The 20,832-nt window shown below is 44.6% G+C and overlaps 1 long non-coding RNA gene across 1 annotated transcript in view; it reads right to left on the bottom strand.

The window, feature by feature from the left end:
• Positions 1-603: 603 nt before the first annotated feature.
• The window catches only part of LOC128312125 (uncharacterized), a 262,101-nt gene continuing 241,872 nt past the window's right edge, over positions 604-20,832 (bottom strand). The window contains exon 4 of the long non-coding RNA XR_008291015.1: positions 604-739. This is a non-coding gene — a long non-coding RNA (uncharacterized LOC128312125). The remainder of the gene's footprint in view (positions 740-20,832) is intronic.

The raw sequence follows: 20,832 nt of genomic DNA, 5'->3' as shown, positions 1-20,832 counted from the left end.
CGGAGCCTAGAAGAGACAGCCAGCAAGAAACTAGAAGGATTTAATCCAGGAAACTTTTCTCTGCAGAGGGCCAAACAGTAAGTACTTCAGGCTTGTGGGCCCTACTACCTTGGCTCCGACTATGGAACTCTGCTTTGCAGCTCAAAAGCAGTTACTGACAGAATGTAAATAAAGGGAAAGGTGTGTTCTCATATAATTTCATTTGTGGACACTGAAATCTGAATTTTGAATACTTTTTCACAGGTCATAAAATAGTATTCTTCTTCTGATCTCCTCCCACCCCCCCCCAACTATTTAAAAATGCAAATCCAATAGAAGCACACCTGTAAGAACAGGGCCTGGGAACTTTTAAGAGCCATCTCATTGCAATGATCCAAAATCCACAAGAATTCACTGGGAATGGTCTTACACACCCCAGCTGATGGTTCTAATCTCTGGTTAGCTTTCTGCCTAGACATATAATGATTTATACACATTTACTGTCTCCAGGCTCTGGCTGAGCCCCAGGAAGAGCCTGTAGCATTTGGGGCAACCTCCATTTACCTTTCCCACGTCTGCTTCCTTTGCTGGCCTGTGTTGATGCTGACAGCTTAGCCCAAGTCCCATAAGCCCATAGACTTCCTTCGTTGGCCAGTTATTCTTACCTGCCCCAACTCCATCCCTTCCAGGACCTTTGAGGTTCCAGGAACTTGAGGTACTCAGTAAGGAGAGGAGGATAACAGGGTCACTGTCTCCTGATCTGCAAAGAAGCGGGAGACTTTATTTATTCAGGACAATCCTGGAAGGAAAAACTAGGAACAGTGAGTGGAATTTATAAAGTGGCATATGTCTCTCTTACAGATCTTATTCTAGGCTGCTAAATACACCTTGTGCCACAAGCAGCTGTGATATGGGAAAGACAGAGAGAGAGAGAGAGAGAGAGAGAGAGAGAGCGAGCGCTGGGCTGGGGGGTCTCCAGTCCTGGATACGGGGCTTTAGCTTCTTTCATTGTGATAGCTGGGCACAACCATCTAATCCCTCTCTTCCAGCTGGAAGGAAGTGGCTCTCTGATGGTGGGGAATGTAAAGTTCAACAACAACTGGCTTCGATGCTCTTGGCAGGTTGTGTGACCTTGGGAAAACCAGGTCCTGTTCTCTGGGCCTTATCTCCCCATCTGTGCTCTGGGCGTAGCAACCCTCTCCAGCAACAGAGACCTCAGATTATAGCCCTTTCCTCTCTGCTCCCAAGGAACAGGCACATCTGTTTTTTTGGATCCATTACTTTGCAAACTTTTAAGGGATATTTTTCCCTCCCTGCCAGTCCCTAGGAAATTACTGCAGCTCTTTCTTTGGAAAGAACATTAGCCAGACCCTGTGCTAAGCAAATGCATTCAGCTTCTCCCTATCTGATTTCTCTTTTTCTCATTTGTCAGCAAAGGAGAAACCTCCCAGCTATTAATCAAACTCCTGGCTGTGGATAGCTCTAATTGCAGAAACCACTGCTGGATGAGGGATGCTCAACTTTTCCGAAGAAAGCCGGCTGCCTAGTGCAGAAGAGAAACAATTAATTACCTGCTCCTCCTGTCCCCAACAGAGATGCAGATGAACTAACAATATTGCTGCTGGCACCAAATCCTCCCTTCCCAAGGTGGAGGAAAGCTGACGCAACTCAGACAGCATTCGTAAAAGTAGAATGCCCAAATAGAAGTTTAGCTATAACGCTCTGGTGGGACCAAAGTTTTGCCTCTCTCTGGCATCTTTACCTTAAGATGGATGTAGACACGCTCTAGATCTTATTGAAGAGAGTGATTGGGGATGTTGACGTACTTGAGACATCATATTCTCCAAGGAAGGATCTAGTGTGTCAGAGATATTGAATTCAGAGAAGAAAAGATTAAGGTGGGGCTAAGGGAGGGATGCAACTTAAAAAAAAAAAAAAAAAGCCAGGAAAAGAGAGATCAGACTGAATGTGTATATTTCAATGGACAGACTAGAATTGTGGGTGGAATTTCCAGTTTCGCCTAAGAAGAAATCCTTGGGACTTGGAACTGTGTGCCTCTGGAAGGAGGTGGCCCCCAGAGGTACTCCAGGTTCTTGCTTCTGTAGGTTTTTAAGAACCATGAAGGATGTTGTAAAACACTCTTCGTACTGGATAGGAAGTTTATTCAATCATCTTGGATATGTAACTGCCCCTCTTTTGGGTCCTGCCAAAAGTTACTAATACTTTTGTTTTACTTCAAAGTTTTCAGTGTAACAGGCAACATAGAATGGGTGGAGGTAGGGAGAGCTGAGTCTAAGATGGGAGTCTGTTTGAAGGAAAGACTTGCATTGAAGAACTGTGGGGGCTAGTGTTGGAATGCCTTTTTTTTTTTTAACATCTTCAATTGCCACGGGGATATGGTAGATATGATGTCCTCGTTGAAAGTAGGTGCTGAGAACTATATTGTTTTTCTCTGCATCCCCAACACCTAGCAGATGCCCTGCACAGGGAAACTTTACGATGGATCTGAAAACCTTCTGAATGAGTCAGATTTAAACTTGCACTTCTGCTATGAGTTCCGGGAGGCAATATTGTGCAGTCATAAAAAGAATGAACCTGAGTTAGATGGACCTGGGTCTACAGCTTCGGTCCTTGTTTCCTAGGTAAATGAGCCTGGGCAGGGGCAGAAACTCTCAGTGTCTCAGTCACCTCCTCTGGGAAATAGGAATGCATGTATACACTGGGTGTCTGCATTGAGGTGCCAGTCTCTTTAGAGCACTGGATTGGAATCCTACCTCGGTCAGCTTTTTTCCTTTGTCTTTATTTCATGTGTTCATTGACTTATCTCCTTAATTATTTACCTGCAGACAGAAAGGCGTGTTGAAAAACACAGCGGTGTGTTTGAATCCAGGCCTTTGCACTCCAGGCTGTGTTAAGTTGGGTCAAGTACCTAAAGTCTCTGGGCTGTGGTTTCCAGTCTGTGATGAAGCAAAGTACAAACCGTGTCCCCAGTGACGCTGGGGAAGTGCGTAACAAGGAAGCCTAGTTGGGGGATGGATAATTTTCACACTGACTTGCCAATCTACAAAACTACCAAAGAGGAAATATGTGGTTTACTCTTAGAAGCCAACGCAGTTCCCCTTGGTGGGTTTCCCTCTCAATTCCCCTCAACTGGGTTTACCTCAATTCCTGGTAAGCCCCAGGCTCCCACCTTTCCCCCCTTCCAAGTCTCTCTCAGCTTAGATAGAATGTATCCGGTCAGGAATGAGGTGGGGGAGGGGAGGCAGCCCTTAACGCCTTCGTCGTTTTCAATTGCTGGAGTTATTTATTTATTTTTTTTAATTACCGCTCCCCCCCGCCCCTTCCCTTATTTCTTTGCTTGAAGCATTCTTTTTCAGGGTGTTTGGGGGTTTTAACATTATTTCAAAAAATCTTGCTGTTCTTTCTTCTCTTGCGTCTACCAGGCTTTCTCAACAGCTTCAAATGGAAAACTTTGAAGTGAGCGAACTTAAAAGAAGCACTGAAAACTCCGCCCGATGCCCCGAAGTCCCGTGGGCAGCCCTGCCACAGTAACCACTCTTGGCGGAGCTCATTAGCGCGGGCTGCGGGGGCCCCGGCGCCGCGCGGGCGGGCCCCGCCGGGGGGAGTGCGCCTCCGCCGGCCGCGCGGGGCGCTGCGCCGGGGCCGCGCGGGGGCGCGGGGGCCCGGGGACGGTGCGCTGCGGGGATCGGGGCGGCCCGCGGGCCCCCGCTGGCGCCGCGCGCAAATTACATCTGAGCCGTCTTTCAAGCCGCCGGCCGCTTTCAAAACGGGGCTTTGAAAGGCCGGGCTCCCCCGGCTGCGCGCTGGAGGACCGAGCCGGGCTTGTCGGGGAGGCCGGGCCGGCGCGCACGTGCCCGCCTCTGCGGCCCCCGCGCGCGCTGCCAGCGAGCATGAAAGCGAGGAGACGGTCTGGTGGGTGTTCTCGCCCACGCTTCCATCCCTTTATTTACGGAGGAAACGGGCCCGGCTCCCGGAGTCCTCGCCGGCCGTGGGGGGATGAATGGGCTGTTTGAAGTGAGAGCATTGAAAGTTTTTCTTTGGGATATATATAACTCTCTCTCTCTCTCAACACTCAGTGATCCCGCCTTACCGAGGGACCCAATCTGGGAGGCAAAGAACAGACAGATACATGGAGAGTTCAAACCCTGTTTGAGGTTTGGAAACCCAGTTTCTATTAGCGAAGGGAGGGTCGCTGCCACTCAACCCCCTTTCTCCTGCTTTTGCCCCAGGCCTTTTGGTCCCCGGTTGAATGAGGGGTCTTTGCACACAGTGGGAAGGGGGAGGGGAAAGACAGAGCTGAGAATGACAGATTGGGTTTGAATTTTCTGCGCCACTTAACGCAGAGAAGGTGCCTGACCCACAGTGGCCATCCGGCCTTTCCCCCTCAACTCCAGAAGTTGCGGGCCCTGCGCCTCCAGGAGTGTGCTTCCGCTCTCTTGTGTTTCTGTCAGTTCTTCCTTGCCCAAAGGTGGAGTTTTTAACGTGCACAGGTCTCCAGTGCCTTCCTTTGCACCAGTCTTACTGTGGTCTTCAGTATAACTGCCTTAAAATTCTTTTTTTTTTTAAAGTTTATTTATTTTGAGAGAGAGCATGCGCGCAGGAGCAGGTAATGATCAGAGAGAGAGAGAGAGAGAGAGAGAGAGAATCCCAAGCAGGCTCTGCACTGTCAGCACAGAGCCAGACACCGGGCTCCAACTCACAAACCATGAGATCATGACCTGAGCCAAAATCAGGAGTCGGTCGCTTAACCTACTGAGCCACCTGAGGCCTCTGCTTTAATATTCTTATAAGACGTTTATAACCCCAACTCTTTCCAAGTCATCCCAGTCTATATGGCAGTCAATTCTTGGCTCTAGGGGCATGGCTCCACCCCTATGACATCCAAAGCCATCAAACAGATCATACTTGGGTTAAAAAGAAAATGTTAAGTACTCTTCTCCAGGACACCCCTCTGTCTGGAAGGACAATGGCTTATTCAGGGTTTCGCAGAAAGTTTATCAGTGAATCAGTATGAGCTTGGAAGAGCATATTGAGATACACTGTCCCCCAAAAAAGGGATATAGATTCAATGCCACAGTCCTTGAGGGCGATCTTATTAGCCCCTTCTTACAAGAAAGTATGATTGAAAGATCTCTGTGAATTCCCAAGGCAACACAGAAAGTGGGGAAGCCAGAACACAACAGATGTAGGTTTTCTGACTCTAAGTGGATGTTCTGTCCACACACAGTGACTTGCTGTCCTCCTCGTCCCCACCCCTCTTCCTCTCTTCCTGATTACAACTCTATCTCTTAATTCCCTACCTCAAACTTTTTGTGCCCTGAAGCCTTATCAGGCTATGACAGGCAGTCCTGGGCAGAAGGCCCACTCAGTACCCTGTGAATAGTCCTTTGCATTCTCACATACAGCCTATGTTGTGTACCAAAACCTTATTCCCTTTGGTGGGAGGAAACTGTTAATTACAGACGCTGGCTCATGGGCTCCGCGTTCCAAAAAGACCCAGGGCCTGTCTTTGTGTCTCGCCCAGCCCAGCAGAGAAAAGCTAAATTGTGTTTGAAAGCCTTACAAGGGGAACGTTAATTGAGGCATAAAAGCGTGTGTCTTTGATCTTCCCAGGACCTGTGGTTCTCCCATTATCTGAATCCTGTTCCTGATGACACAGGTTGGAGCAAAGCCTGCAGTGAGACGAGCCAAAGGCACCAAGCTGGATGTCCTAGCTGCTGCCTCTCCCTTTACACCACGGTGAAAGCTCTGCCTATATGTTTTTAGCTGTGACTTACATTTGCAGCAGCCTAGCCCTGATCTCCGTGGCCATCTTCCCGCTCTACAATACAGGCCTGTGTTCTCAGCCTTCATCTATTTCTGTGAGCATTTCTGTGCTTCCCTTCTAGAACTCCCCCCACCCCAGGATAATTTCTCACGTCTGTCCTAAGTCTCAGCTTCACTGACATGACTCACTGACTTCACAGTTGGATTTCAGGGTTTTGTAAGATGTTGTGTTCATTCATTCACTTAGGCATTCAGTCACTTAATTTCTCCTTCACTCATTCATCCGTGCACTCCTTCAAGCATTCATTTACTTTTTTGGTCTCGTGTCTAGTCTTTCACCGACTGAGCCCAAGGAGACTGCATGTGTTATAAGTTGAGTAGAGTCATTGTACAAGTATAAGGATTCCTGCATGCACATGCCTGTTTGAGTTACTGAAAGCGGCTGGAGGGAGCTCACGCAGTGGCCTAAAATCTGTGTAACACTGCACTTCCCAGAGAAGTGTTCATCCAGGGTTGTTTGAAGGTCTGAGGCTGTATTTAATGAGCAAGTCAGCTTAGTGTAATATAAAAGAAGTTAGTTTTGGGAGTGGAAGAGAGCTCTGAATTCAAATGTCAGCACCACCACTTAAGCAGTCATATGACTCTGGGTTAGCTGCTTAAACTGCTCGGAGCCTCACTGTTCTCATTTTTAAAAGAGAGGTACGGATATCGATCCGGGGAAAGAGAAAATACTCGTACATACTTATACAGATCCTGGCACACCACTGCTGTGGATGGTAATATATTACTGCTCACTTGTGAAGGTGAGTTGAGACCCAGCCAGACAGCATTGCTGACGCGTCCCCGTGTCCTCTGGGGAATCACAGATACTCTGATAGTCTCATAAGATAAAAGCTGAAAAATGGGCCTTCCTTGAGGAAGCCTTCAGCATAAAATGAAACTGCTGATGCTTTAGCCTTCCCTTTCATTACCCCCTGTGGAGATCCTGGGGGCCCATGTGTGGGGACAGCAGTAGTGACATCTAGAACAGTGGCAGAAACAGGTGAAGAGTCTGTATGATGGCAGCAAAGCTTGGTCAGCTCAGTAACGTTGGAGCTTCCTTGCCTCCATCTGGGAATGCGTCGCCTATTTAAAACGTTCATTCATTCTTCTACCCATTTGTAACATATTTATGTTTGATATGCTAAGTTCCTGACAGACGTCTGAAGAGGCCTGCCCTAAGTTACCCCCTGACTGCCACTGCACTTCTAAGGTAGTTTTCAAATATTATTATCTTTTTTTTTTTTCGGTCTTTCCTTGAAGCACCTTTGCTGTATTCAGAAGACATCTTGCTAGAAAATCCCATATGTAAAACGGATACAGGGTCTGTTGTAGTGGAAATCGGGGTCAGGTTAATAGAGCCTGCCTGCTCAGTCTCTGTTGGGCCTGTCCTTCCATCCTCTGCAGGCTTGCGGGGATTCTGGAGGACCCCGTTAGTTTAGGAAACTAAAGAATGAAGACCTCATGTGGCTATTGCCAATGTGCAACCCTATTTTATCAGAACGATGAAATAATAACCATTTGCACCAACGTGCTTAGAATCCAGGACTGGCAGATTCATCAGTCACACAAACAGGGCAGTTTTGACGGGACGAGCGGGATGCAGTTCAGGGTATGGGATGATGGTGTTATGGGGAAGGCATAGGGGCAGGGGTGTTTACATGTCTTATGTCATGGAGTTGTCAGGCCAGCCTGTGATATGTGAAGGAAGTAACATCACCAACCAGCAATGCGTCCATTTTGTGTACTAGGAAACTGAAGCTCATAGAAGTCACCTGGCTGAGAAGTGGCCAGGCTGAGATTTTAGTTCAGGTCTTCTTTTTATTTTTTAATTCTTTTTTTAATGTTTATTTATTTTTGAGAGAGAGAGAGAGAGAGAGAGAGAGAGAGAGAGAGAGAATGAGAACAAGTGGGGGAGGGGCAGACAGAGAGGGAGACACAGAATCCAAAGCAGGCTGAGCTGTCAGCACAGAGCCTGAAACGGGGCTTGAACTCACAAACCGTGAGATCATGACCTGAGCCGAAGTCAGACGCTTAACTGACTGAGCCGCCCAGGTGCCCCTTGAATTCAGGACTTCTGACTCTCTTTCTCATAGGTACTATGGCACTTCTCAGGCCTCTTCCTTCACCTCCTTGAGTGCTGTATCAGCTGTCCTCTTTGCATTGAGTGTGGGGAGGATGCACGACCCCAGGAATGTACCAAGCACCCATCCAAATGGCCACTTTCCTTTCCCTTTCTGCTCCTTATCCCTTTATCTTCATCAGGGCTGACAGATTTGTGTGTGTTTCAGGAAGATAAATGTCCCCTCAGATATTCTGACAGAGATGTCTCATCTTGGGAGAAAGGCTTCCAGTATCCCTCCTAGATGCCAGAGATTGGAGCATCCAGAGGCTATGCCCTCCCCCTTCCTGAGCCTTCAAGGGTGAAGCTAAAGTAAGCAGAGCCAACAGTGGCTGAGGGAAGAGCTTCTAGAATCAGGAGTAGCACCTTCCTGGCCATCTACAACCCAGAGTCAGGTGAGTGAGGGAAGGAGGGGGATTCATTATCTGAGGCCAATTTCCTTACCTCTCCTTTGAATCTTGGCTTTCAACTGAGAAAAGAGGCTGTACCAGGATTTGAGGACAATTATGGTTTCCCTGTCGTCAATAAGGTCAGTTGGTCCCTCAAAATGTGTCTACACATACAGTGTGGAATGAGGCTTCTCCTTTGGGCTTGGAAGTACATGGCAACCCCAAAGAAAAGGAGCCACCAATGATGGAATTGCTTTTTGTCACCTGAGCAGCCCTTCACTGTTGAAAGAAAGAAAGAAAGAAAGAAAGAAAGAAAGAAAGAAAGAAAGAAAGAAAGAAAGAAAAAGAGAAAGAGAAAATCTTTCTTGCACATTGTCTCATTTGATCCTCACAATAATCCTCTCAGGCAAAACAGACATAATCATTCCATTTTACAGAGGGGGAAACTGAGGTTCAAAGTGGCCATGTGACTTGCCTGAAAGCTCACAAAGTGTTGGAGCCAACATTTACATCCAAATTTTCTGACTCAAATGCAGGAATATTACTATACTCATCAATGATTACTTTTATGAGAGTATTTATCTCCATAGTGATGCCAATGAGTTTGCAAAAGATGGAGTTCTGAGGTCAAGTTGCTTAAATGTCATTTCAGTGAAATTGTAATAGGACACTCCTTGTAGCATTTTAGAAGGAATGAGAGGGTTCCTCATCAACTCAACCTTACTTCCAATGCTTGGTCTCAGTTGAAGGAAGAAAAACACAGAAAAAAATGGTACATATGTTTTGGAAGAGACCATGGCCATGTTTCACAGAGCAAAACTTAAAAATTTCAAGAAAACTATAAGACAGCAAAATTTTCTGGGGCACTAGTTCCTTATACAACAATCTTATGGTTAATAGAAGGATTTCAGTAAATTGATGGGTGTTCTGGAAGCAGAGGAAGAATACATAAAAAGGGCAAAAGGGTTTAAAATAGTGAGGGATGGTGTAGCAGCTGGGTGGCTCAGTTGGTTGAGCAGCCAACTCGATTTTGGCTCAGGTCATGATCCCAGGGTCATGGGATCAAGCCCCACATTAGACTCTGCACTGGCCATGGAGCCTGCTTAGGATTCTCCCTCCCACCCTCTCTCTCTCTCTCACTCTCTCTCCCCTGCTCATGCTCTCTCTCTAAATTATATATATATATATATATATATATATATATATATATATATATGTATGTATATATACATATATATATACACACATATATATGTATATACATATATATACATATATACGTATATGTATATGTATATATACATATGTATATATGTATATACATATATACATATGTATATGTATATGTATATATACATATATATATATACGTATATATGTATATATATGGGGGGAATGGTTCTCACCATGTTCAGCTGCCATTTCCCTTACCACTTTTTAGGAGCATATTCTGTTAGCATAGTGCAGCTGGACTTGTATGAGAATGCAAGGCCCTTAGCCTCTCCCCAGTCCAGTCCCACATGTATGCATCAGTACCAGATTAGTCTCAAAGCATGGCTCTGGGCACATCACTAATGGCCCTGCTTGGATACCTTCATTGCCCAGCCCCCTCCTGCCGTGCCTGCTGGGTAAAGTCAAAGCCTCCTAGCCAAGTATTTAAGGCATTTAACGTGCTGGCCCTAATTAATCTTTCCAACTTTATCTCCTAGAACTGCCACTCTTCTTCATCAGAAACTGCTTTGCATATTTCCCCCGTGGCTTTCTGCCCTCACCCCTTTTTTCACCAGTCATCCCCTTCCCCAGATTACCAAATCCTAGTCTGTTCCTGCTTTTGCCTCACCTCTCCACACACCTGGTGTTACTAGAGGCTCACACGTAGCCTCAACCTCAGCCTATTTCATGCATCACAAAACTTGGAGATGCAAAACAGAGACTAGGTCAATCTGCACTAGATTATGTACTTGTCCTCCAGATTTCTCTAGCTGCTGGACTCCTTCAGTTTCCTAAGAGGGAGAGCCATTGATCTTGGGCTCCAAATATCATCCCTGGGTCCCTGCACAGTTTGACATTACCATAGGACTGATTTTTGCTTGGAATCTTATGGCCCTGCCTCTTCTTTTCATGAGGCTAGATTCCTTTTCTGGAACACCAGACTGCTGACTGGTTGGTAACAATGATCTGTTAGGTCTTCTGATACCCTCGTAGATAAGCATGATACTCTCATATCTCTGCACGCTGCCTCTCCATAAGGTTCCGCATCTGTGCTTTCCCATCACTTGTGGGTTCTCAACTCTCTGGATTCCGTATGCCAACCTGTTGGATCGGACTTTTGCTCACCTATCATTAGCCTAAATGCTATCTCTTCTAAGAAGCTGTCTCCGATCTCTTCAGTTTCACATGATTCTCCATTCAAGATAGCTCCTTGGAAGGACCACTTTCTTGAAATATGGTTATAATGTGATGGTGACATGGTCAGTTCTTCCCGAGAAAATAAAGGGTTCTACGTGTATAGTCAATCCCATGGTATAAATGTTTCCATTACGGCACTTTTCAAACCACTACCCAAGTAGGAACAGATGTGTACAATGGGGTCTTGGCAGCTGGCATGAACTGGTGCCAGGACACTCTGCTTATGTGTGTTGTGTTGTTGTCTTTAATTCTGTCCCTACTCCTGTTAGAGCCACTGGACTTCTCTGATTCTTTTTTTTTAATGTTTATTTACCTATGTTTTTTGTTTTTGTTTTTTTTTGAGAGAGAGAGAAAGAAAGAGAGAAAGAATCCCAAGCAACCTCTGTGCTGTCAGCACAGAGCCCAACGTAGGACTTAATCTCACAAACAGTGAGATCGTGACCAGAGCCGAAGTCAAGAGTCAGATGCCCAGTGGGCTGAAACACCCAGGCACCACAACTTTGATTCTTGAACAGAACATGCTCTCCCACACCTCTGGGCAAATGCTACTCCTCTCCCAGTCACATTCTCCTTGTCCAGGGCCCCAAGTCCTTTATGTGTATCTGCCTAACTTGTTTTAAGGCTATCTTTCCACTAGCCTGAAGGCTCTGAGAGGCATACATTGTGCTTATTTAGCTCACCACCATATCCCTAGCACCTAGCTCTGTGATTGACACATAGTGAACTCTCACAGCATGCCTGTTGACTATACTATCATCTTTTAATGGATGGTAATTTTTTATCAGCATATTTCCTCTCAAGAACTGGTATGCTTTTCCTTTATAAATATTAGACATCTAGCGAACAATTGTGTTTTCCTTTTTGCTTCAGCAGACAGGATGCTCAAGCTGATTTAATAACCTTTATATGTCAGACAGTGTATATCTAAGTTCCAGTATTTTCTTTACATTGGTCTGGTCCTTTTATTTTGCTTCTATTTGCCATTTTCAATTTCATTGCAGGTATTTTTGAAAGTGTCCTCAAATTTGCTGGGTAACAATATAGGATATAGACAAATATAATTCCTTACTGTAGTTTGTTTGTTTCATCATTGAGCAAACACCCTTGCTGTGCCTTAAAGCAAGACCTCCCACCAGGCCTGGCAATGGGAGGGAGCAGATTGAAAGTGTTGGGATTTGGGCTTTGGAATCATAAGGATCTGTGTTAGAGTCCCCAGTTTGTCACCAGTTTGCGATAGGACACCAGGCAAGTTAACTGGCCTCTCTGATTTGAAGTTTCTTTATCTGTTACCTGGATGTAATAATGTACTCCTCACAGAGTAGTCATGGAGATTAAATTAAATAATGTGTGTAAAGTGCTTAGTACAATGCCTAGGACTTGGTGAGTGCTCCATAAATGACAGGTATAATTACAAATACTGCTAGTGAAAAAGACACGAGTCCTGGCAGAATCATAGCAGGGGGTTGGCAAAGGCCAGCTTATTTATGCTGCAACCCCTTCTATCTGCCCCCATCCTTCTGATGCGACCCCTCCCGTTAACCTATCTCTGAACATCACAAAAAATACCAGTGCTAAGTCTTTGATTTGCTAAGAGTGCATCACTGATTCCCCCAGGGATAGTGCCTGGCTAAAACCCCCTACTTTCATTTGCTGGGAGAGAAACTTTAATTCAGCACACTGAAGAAAATGCAATTTGGTACATTTCATCAATTTATTGCCACCTCAATTTGCTCAATTTGTGCAGAGGAGAGGTGAAGGCATGGAAAGCAAGCTATAGAATGTTTAAGATTGTACAGGACCCAGACGCAGGCTTATTCATTGGCTGCTTGCAGCAGCCACCCTGGGACATCTGTTCTACCTAACACCGATGGGTGTGTGTGGCTTCCACTGATCTACCTGGAGCACTGTGTCAGCCTCCTGGGGATGCAAGGAGAGGACACAGAGTGGACCCATGTTGTGGCTTTCTCAACCAAGTATTGTGGGTGAATTTTACAAAGTTATTGTGGTTGCCTCAGACTTCCTTGTTGAGTTTGCTGTATGTTTATTCTCAGCGTCATTTATTAAGTATTTGGTGTGCTTACTAATGTATTAAGTATATGTATTAAGGACCTGATCTGTACAGGACGCTGTCATAGGCAACACCTCACTCACGAGCAATGCTTAGCAATCTTCTTTTCCAAATGCATTGATTTTCCTACAGTTCCTTAAAATGCCTTGGCTCTGCACACTAACTAGCCTTCACTTGTAACCTCCCCCTAGCTTGAACGACTCCATTCTTCTCCAAGAACAAAATCAAGACTTATTTTATTTTTTTAAGTTTATTTATTATTTTGAGGGAGAGACAGAGAAATTGAGTGAGGGAGGAGCAGAGAGAGAGAGCCCAAGCAGGTTCCCTGCTATCAGCTCAGAGCCTGACATAGAGCTCGAACTCACAAACCGTGAGAACCATGACCTGAACTGAGATCAAGGGTCGGATGCTTCACTGACAGAGCCACCCAGGTGCCCCAAGACTTATCATTGTAGTTCCAATTGAGCTAATAATTAGGAATGACCATTTTTTCATTCTTCCATTCATTCTTTTAGTGGATGTTTATTAAGACAGGCACAGTGTTTAATGCTGGACATACAAAACATTTAAAGAAGTATATATGATCATTCTTTTTTTTATACAAAGAAATTAGAAGCTCTGCAATTTCCCAATGTTTATCAATTATAATGGTAAAACTGGAATTAGACACCAGGTCTAGATGTTTTTAAGGTTCATGCTTTTCTCGCTGTGCTACCTCACTCAATGCAGAGCGATCCTATATAGATATTATCTATTGTTGTGACAATCATTTGACTTAGACAGTCTTTGTGAGGTGGCATAGCCCAGACACGAAGAATTTGCAAACCGGTCCTGAAGTTTTGGGATATACTGGGGACATGAATGGAACATGATCATCCAGTGGTGGGGGGAGAACTAGCATGACGAATGATGGATGGCCTGGAGTCAGATTCTGGTTCAAGTGCAGAAGGAGGGCCAGGTAGGGGTAGGCACCATAATCTAAGGACCTGCCCGATGCCTGGCTAAACCTTGATAAGGCGGAAATGTACATGTATGAGGGAGAGCACTTAGCAGTTCTGGAAGAATCTGTGTGGATAATGTCCCATAGTCATAGGAGATCTTTGATGTTCTATGATTGGCCTCCTAACCCCCGTCCTCCCACAACCTTCTTTCAGCTGTCTGTTAGTTTGCAAGGCGCTGTGCTCTTGAACCCGTGTCTACGAATACTGAGATTGCTGGACCAGTCTCTTAAGCCAGGAAAGGCCATTAAAGATTTCTTGGAATAAAACGTGAGTGCATGGGGACCATTACAGCCTCCATCACTGTCATCTTACTCTGTGATTTTGGGCAAGTTACTTTTTTGTTTTATCCCTGAATTTCGCTTTCCTCATTTTAAAATGTGTGCATATGAATATAAAATGTTTAAAGGGAACACAAGTAATTGCTAACAGCAGTCGACTCTGGAGAAAACACCTTGAGGACTGGGGAAATAGAGAATTACTTCCCTTGTTATTGCATTTTAAATGGTTTGCATTTTAGCATATCCTCTTATTTGTGTATTATCTCTCTCTCTGTGTTTTATATGTATACACACACCATATATACATATGTGTGTAGGCACACACATATATACCCATATGTATACATGTATACATATGTATACACATATACACATATAAATTTATCAAATTATAGTTACCACCTGTTATGTTCCAAACGCTTAGTATTGAATGTTGGCTTGTCAATCAAAGGATTTGCTTCCCCAGTAAACAGTGGCTCTTAGAAGGCAAGGATGGAGTCTTGATCATTTGTGTTTCTCTGGAGCCTAACATGGGACCTGGCACATGATAAGTGTTAAATAGATATTTAGAAAATTACTTTTAAAAATATGTGAATGTGTAGAATTAAACGTTGGGCTAGGTAAGAATCTTTTGAGGTGGGTCTTCACAACTTGGGAATCTGTACATTACACGTGTATCACAGGGGCTTTGCATCCTCAGGCAAAATTGTGTATCTCTGAGCATCTTGCTCCTTAGTGTAGGATGCCAGGGGGCATGGTCTGGGAGGTCAGAGCCAGTATCAGGGACCAGCAGCAGTCATGGTCAATTTAGATCCTGGGTAGAGACTTCTCTAGGTCTTCTGACTTCTGCTCTGGGTCAGGGCTTCTAGGTGTCTGTAGCCAAAGATCAAGGCAAAACTCCGGGGTGGTATCTTGTTCCTGAAGAAGCCAAGCGGTAAGGGTAGAAGGTGTAGACTTGAGGGAAATTCTCGTATGCCAAGCCTTCCCTTCAGGCACAGTGCGGGAGTTAGTGCTGTGGGGGGTGACTTCCTCCTAAGCAGCCAGGCTGTCAGCTTCCAGGCCTTTTTCTTGTGACATCTGCTCTAGCAGCCAGGAGCTGGGTCACAAGCTTCCTTCCTCTCCTGCTTCTGTGCAGCACAGTCCGGAGGCAACGGGGAAGAAGAACGAGGGAGGGAGAATGTTATGTACACAGAGTTTAAGTGATGTCTTCAGGGCTTGGGAAAATGTAATTCTGTTTGAGCAGTTTGCTGGCAGTTTTGCAACTCATCCCCCTGAATTAGGGACCGAATGAAGTCATTAGGCCCTAATCAAAAGCAGCTAATCAGGAGTCAGTGGGAGATCTACCAATTAATCGCGGCTGGAACCCAACGAGCTGAAGTACCCAAGGCTGGATGGATAAAAGTAATGAAATTAAGTATCAGTGCCATGCAATGCCGCACAACTTCAAGAGCCAGTTATGGGCTGCTCAGCCCTTCCTGCCATATGAGAAACAGAGACTCAGTGCCAAAGCATGGATGGGTTGGGAAGCAGCTTTGGAGCTTGCCCTGAGATTTTTAGAGATCCAGATATGTGTAAACAGGCAGCGGGAGGATATGAAAAAGAAGATGGGGCTGGATTTTTGCAGATGTGGTAACACGGTAATAGCATGGTATGATATAATATAACACTGTGGTTTGATAGTCATGTGATAATACCTCTTTCATAGCATTTAAACAATTGATGCCCATGTTCTTTGTGGATGTATTGTTCTCTCCATCTAGACTCTGAGGACAGAGGTTGTTTCGGATGAGTCTCTTGTCCCCATACCCAGCATAGCACATGATTGCTGCTAAATACATCATTAAAGATTCATTTCATTTTTTCTGGGCGGAGCAAGGATTTAAGTCGAGGCTTTCAATTCTAAGCGCTGCATGCCTTTTCCTAGACCACTCAGGCCAAAGGATTCAGTGTCCTGACTTAATCAAAATAAAAATTATTACCTGCTGCCAGTTTCTGGTTCAGAAACATCCAAATACTTTGAATCACAGCTTTTAGGGGACCTTACAAAATAGACTGTCGAGTCTAAGCCTCTCCATCACAGGTGGAGAAACCAGGACCAGAGAGCGACAGGAGCTTGCCCCAGGTCCCCCAGCATATCTGTGGCAGAGGCAGCTCAGGTCCTGCTTGTGAGTTCAAGTTGTTTCACTCAGCACCTGGTCCTTTGCTTTCATTATTCATGATCACCCTTCTTATGCGGCATTTCTTTGTTGTCTGAGATTTCCAGAGCTATTAGTCTGTCTAGATTGGGACCAATTAAAGGTTTGCAAAAGTGTTCCTGGATTCTGTATTGGTGGCCAGGGCAGTGAGTCTGGGCCACGAGGCAGGTGGGGGGAATCTAAGGCACAGGAATTATCTACATTGGGAGGTCTGTGTTAAAAATAACAGAAAACTTGTTTGTTTGGGGGAGATTTCTGAGGTGATGTTCATCTGAGTGAAGTCTGGGCTCTGGCAGGAAGGGAGCATTGGGACCAGAATGTGTGTGTGTGTGTGTGTGTGTGTGTATGACTGTGCACAGGTATACTTTGTTATATCCTATATGTGGCTTTGTGTTTAGAAGTAGATGATTGATTCTATCATAATTAAAAATATATATGCATGATTTTGTCTCAGTATGTGTATGTGTGAGGGCTTCATTTGGGCACAAACATTTATGGGTGTTCATGGGGGTGTGTGTGGACTATTGGAAGGTGCCATTTGTGTAACGAATATTGAGGGTGTGTGTTAGTATGTATGTCTACATGTATTTTATTGTCATTTTTCCTTGCACATCATCTTCCTGGATTTCTGTCTTCCATGTATGTGGGTATGAGAACCTGTTATTGTCTGTGTGAATGAATGGGTGTTTTCTTAGTGTGGGAAGGATCGTTTAGGTAAGGATTTGAAAGTGCGTACTTAGAATTTGAGGGCATCCATGCATTCTGGTGAGTGTGTGTACGTTGTACAATGGTTGAATATCTTTGTATGTGTTTGTGGGGAGAAGGGGAATTCAGTATGTTGGTATATATATGTTTGTATATGTGTCTGTGGAATGGTATGTTTTATTAAGGAGTTTATGTTTAAAAGTGAAGGTGACTATATAATTTATCATTCATATGGGACATGTTTGAGAATGTAATGTGAGTGTGTGTGTGTGTGTGTGTGTGTGTGTGTGTGTGTGTGTGATAATTACACCCGGACACCAGGGGAAATCCATGACTGGCCCAGGCAATCCAGGGCACGCTGACATTTATGTGTGTGTATGTGTGCATGAGAACATATGTCTCTCAATGGACATTTGTATTTAATTTTGTGTGTGTTACTTGTGTCCAGAATTTATAAGAACAGAAGTCATTAAGTTATTTAGGTATTTCTCAAGTTGTAGGCTTATAACAGAGCCATTAATAGAATTAACAGGTAAGAGGAGGTCAGCCCCAAAGAGATATGTTATTTTTTTTTTCAAACCAGATCAGTGAACTGAGAAAAGAGGCCATACATATCTTGTGGTAACAAAAACCTACGTGGTTAAAAAAAATGAGCACAGTCAGTAAGGACAAGAAATGTGAACTATATTGTGCTAGAAAGTGTCTTTCATGTACAACATCCGCTTTGCTGGGTCCTCTTTATGCCTCCTGCCTTGTTCCCCATGAGTAACTCCAGCTTGTGATGGCCAAGATAGCAGAGACCTTTTATCCTCTTACCTCGACAGTTTGGAAAAATAGCTCAGTGTGACCTCCCTCGTGTAAGAGACAGAAAGAGGCTAGAGAGAGTCAGCTGCTTCATTTCAGGTGATTCAGAAAAGAAATCCCAGGGATGCTCCTGGCATTCTCACCTGTTTTCAGAGAGTGCTGCCCCAGAGTCCCTGGTTTATATATGCACCCCCTGGGGCTGGGAAATCCACCTGCTTAGTTCTCACTGGCTTCGCGGGGTGTAGCGGAGTGGTTGGAACAGTGCTCTTCCTTCTAGTCTGCCACATTGGTGTAGTCGTTTCTCAGCAGCAACATGCCCCCAGCCCCATCATCCCCTTTCCATACACACTCTCACAGCAGTGGAGTGTCTGCTATTGCTTCCTAATGTTATAATAGCATCAGTAGCACTAGGTGTATGGTAGATTAAAGATGGTTGCAACTTCTTTGTCGTCTTCCCATTGAGAGGTGGAATTTAATTGCCTCTCTTTGAATCTGGGCTGGCCTTAGTGACTTAATTGACCAAGGGAATGTTTTCAAGCGATGTTCTGTAACCTCTGAGTCTATCTTGTAAGAGCCTTGTGGCTTCTGCTCAGATCTCTTCCCTCTCTGGGAAACGAGTGGCCACCCTGTGAGAAGCCCAAGTCACTGGAGAGACCACTCTAGTCTATCTGGTCTTTGTAGGCTCTCTGGTCAGCAGCCTAAGCTCAGTGTCCATCTGACAACTAGCATCCTTTCCCTATGCAAATGCCACCCCAACCCAGATGCCAGGCAAGTGAGTGAAGAAGCCATCCTAGCGGTGGACGTTCCAGTCCATGCCACATGGGTCGGAGACAAACCACCCAGCTGACCAGTTCTTGGAATCCTGACACACAAAGTCAAATGGTTGACAGTGCTCTGCTTGGAAGTAGTTTCTTCCAGAATAACGGATAATTGGAATATCAATGCTCAAAATAGCTGCTGTGTATTGAGCCATTCCTGTTTGTCAGAGAATGTTTTTAGGAATTTGTGTACATTATTTCATGCTGTCTTCACAATGATCAGAGGAGTTTGGAGCTTTCACTATTCCCATTATACATATGAGGAAGATGAGGTGAGGAAACTGCCCTAAATCACAGCTAGTCTTTGGCAGAGATGCATTCAGTCTAGGACTTTTTCGTAACCACCTCCCTCCTTCATATTGATGTCAATGTGTAGGAAGATATCCTTGGTTCTGCTTGGAATAATCTTTCTAATCACCCTAGTCAATGACAAATTCCTTCTGATCCTTCACGGTCTAGTTCTGTAACTATAACCATTTCACACCCAAATCCATGTAGATTTCCCTCAGCAGGTACACATGCACTACACCACCTTGTATTCACAGCATGAAAACAAACAAGAATCTCAACCTCCCTGAGGCTCCTTTCTCTCCTGTGTAAGATTGGCTACAATGACTTTCTTATAGGTTTGCTGTGAAGATTAAATGTTGTGAGAGATGCTAAAATGTGTCATACATCGAAGACCAGGATGCACACACTAATGTCTCATAACTAACCACTATCAAAGCTGAGCTGCAGACCTAAAGGATGACCCTGTAGTTAATCACTTTTCAGTGTATGTGTTTCTGGGTGTACAGAGTCGCCTAATGTACCAGCTGTGTCTCATGGAGGTCGTATTTCAGTGGGACAGAAGACAAGTAAAACAACCAATATGTTAATGAGATTAATGGCAGGGTAGAGGGGGACAAAGAGTCTTAGAACCTCGCAAAGGACCCTTAATTCCTTTGGGATGGCATGTCATGAAAGATATCTTAGAGGTGAAATGAGTCCCACAGGATGAGAAGGAATTTGTGAGCTTAAGAGGGAGGAAAAGCACGCATTCCAGATAAGAATGAGCTTGAGCAAAGATTTGAAGGAATCCAAGAGGAGGATGTATGCAGACCCAAGTAGCTTGGTACCCTAGGGGCATAACAGGAGTTAGGTGAAAGTGGCCTGGGGTGGAGTATAGAGGCTTGAGAGAAAGAGAGATCCTTGAATTCCAAACTGAAGACTTTATGCCAAGGTTAGTGGGAAGCTAGCAAAGGGTTGAAGACAATGAATGCAGATGAATAAGTCTGCATTTTAGAACAATTACTTTGGGGGTCATTTAGGAAGGGGCAAGACTGGAGGAAGAGAGATTTACATCAAGGATTTTGCAATATAGATCTTCCTCGACTTATGATGGCTTATATCCTGATAAACTCATCATGAGTTGAAAACATCTTAAGTCAAAAATGTATTTAATACACCTTACCTACTGAATGTCCTAGCTCAGCCTCGCCTGCCTTACATATACATTATGTATATGTATACATTATATGCTAAGAACACATACATTAGCAGACAGTTGGGCGAAATCAGCTAAAACAATGCCTCTTTCGTAACAAGTGTTGAGTATCTCAGGTATTTTTTGAATACTATACTGAAAGTGAAAAACAGAAGGGCTGTGTGGGTCCAGAATGGTGGTCAGTGTATTGGTTGTTTGCTTTCATGACTACGTGACTGACCAGGAGCTGTGGCTCGATGCCACTGTCCCAGCATCATGAGAGAGTATCTTACCACATATCACTAGCCTGAGAAAACATCAAAAATCAAAATTCCAAGTATAATTTTTGCAGAATATGGATTGCTCTTACACCATCATAAAATCTAAAAATTACGAGTCAGAATATTGTATGTTGGGGGCTGTCTTTACTTTTAAAAAGGTGCTGGTAGTGTGATCCAGGGACATGGCAATGGGCATTGGAGAGACGCCAAAGCAAAGGAAAGAAGGAAACTTGGTGACTGATTGTCTAAGAGGTATAGAGTTGGGGCAGGAACCTGAACTGGTACCCTGCTTTCTGACTTGGGTGACTTAGTTCATGGTGGCATGCTGTAATCAAATAGCACTAAGAGAATGAAGAAGGAGGAATAGTCTCTTCCCACTTCTGAGGAGAGGACAATGGGTCCTATGGTCCCCTCTGCGGGAGTCAAAGGCCCACAGGAACATGGATCCAAGCAGGTCATTACAGCACATCAGCGTCCGTGATGAAAACGGAA

Source organism: Acinonyx jubatus, chromosome D4 (genome assembly GCF_027475565.1).
Source record: "Acinonyx jubatus isolate Ajub_Pintada_27869175 chromosome D4, VMU_Ajub_asm_v1.0, whole genome shotgun sequence".
Classification (NCBI taxonomy): Eukaryota; Metazoa; Chordata; class Mammalia; order Carnivora; family Felidae; genus Acinonyx; species Acinonyx jubatus.
The sequence above is the reverse complement of the archived record's forward strand: the minus strand, read 5'-3'. Positions and strand labels throughout refer to the sequence as shown.